The sequence below is a fragment of the Temnothorax curvispinosus genome, unplaced genomic scaffold, assembly GCF_003070985.1.
Source record: "Temnothorax curvispinosus isolate PA1 unplaced genomic scaffold, ASM307098v1 QBEX01010021.1, whole genome shotgun sequence".
In the NCBI taxonomy this organism is placed as follows: Eukaryota; Metazoa; Arthropoda; class Insecta; order Hymenoptera; family Formicidae; genus Temnothorax; species Temnothorax curvispinosus.
In genome coordinates this window covers 1-1,402 of record NW_020219801.1, presented here as the reverse complement: position 1 = coordinate 1,402, position 1,402 = coordinate 1, and the positions used below count along the sequence as shown (strand labels likewise).

The 1,402-nt window shown below is 33.0% G+C and overlaps 1 long non-coding RNA gene across 2 annotated transcripts; it reads left to right on the top strand.

The window, feature by feature from the left end:
• The first annotated feature begins 137 nt into the window (after positions 1–137).
• LOC112459612 lies at positions 138–1,207 on the top strand. 2 transcript variants are annotated; one of them, XR_003041346.1, is made up of 4 exons: positions 138–364; positions 533–622; positions 710–781; positions 865–1,207. It is a non-coding gene; the product is annotated as an uncharacterized LOC112459612 (long non-coding RNA). The 2 variants fall into 2 exon arrangements; XR_003041345.1 differs by lacking the exon at positions 865–1,207 and having other exon boundaries at positions 710–842.
• Positions 1,208–1,402: the final 195 nt, after the last annotated feature.

Here is a 1,402-nt window from a genome sequence, read left to right as displayed (position 1 = left end):
TACTCTCTAAAGTAAAATCAGTGAAAATATCACTAATTGAAACAGTAAAATAAGATTTCACTGAGAATTAGTGAGTATTTCACTGAACTTCAGTAGAATGTTTACTTTTTGTTTCTTTATCTTATATTTTACTGATTATGGTCAGTGAAAGTAAGATGTTACTGTAAAATCAGTTATCTGTTGGTAATACTGATTGATGGTGCGAGGAAGCGGAACAGGATTGTGATCTCAGTGATGTGTGAAACAGAAGACGAGAACGAAGTATACGTGACGAAGGACGAAGCGGTGCTAAGTGTACATTACGAAGAATGAGAGAAACTGCGGTACTGAGCTAAGCGTGCTTGCGAAAAAGGTGAGGTTAAAAGTAAGTACGAAAGCTTCTTGAGCTGTAGTTCATTTACCGCGGGTACTGACGAGTACGGTGGCCCAACGGGGCGAGGTTATAGTTTGCCAACGGGGCAAAGATGGAGGCCCAACGGGCCCATAGTAAAGCACGATAAACTAGAGACTGTTTCTCCCTTTTCATTTTCAGCATAAACCACGGCGTATTGAACGAGAGAACTGAACAGCAAACAGAATAAGATTATTAATCTCGGTTATCGTTGGAAACTTATCAAAAGGAGTAAGTCTTTTATTTCTTATTTTTATAATTTCTTAGTATAAATTGATTGTTAAAACACGATTCAAATATTTGAATATTTAATTTCAGAAGAACATTGATAAAGGACAACATGATGATCCTCCTATTTTTCCAAATTCTTCGTTAATACAGATATGGCCTGTAAGTTTGGTTAGTGCATTTAAAAGTTATATATTATATATATTAATACTTGCTAACACACAGAAAAATCTTTTTTTAAGAAGGAACAAACATAGAGGCACAAGCTCGTAAGCTGAGGAATGTTTAATTTTTAATTGACTTCATTCTGTAAACATTTTGTACGTAACAATTACATTGTTGAATAAAAAATTATAACATGTATTAAGGTTATTACTTTTTGTTACTGTTTGCTGGGACATTTACTGATTTAATCAGCTTGCATTACTGATTTTGCTGTTCAAAGTCACTGTTTCCAGTAGTCCAATATTACTGAGTAAAACAGTCAATATTACTGATTTAATCAGTTCACATTACTGATTTTGCTGCTCAAAGTCACTGTTTTAGTAGTATAATATTACTGATTAAAATAGTCAATATTACTGATTTAATCAGCTCACATCACTGATTGAAGCAGTTATAAGTATACCACTTAGAATCAGTGACATTTCACTGAAAGAATTAGTTATTATATCTGTTTCAATCAGTAATATTGGACTACTAGAAACAGTGACTTAAAACAGCAAAATCAGTAACTATTTACTGTTTCTCAGTAAAAATACACTGATTCTCTTTTAGAGAGTA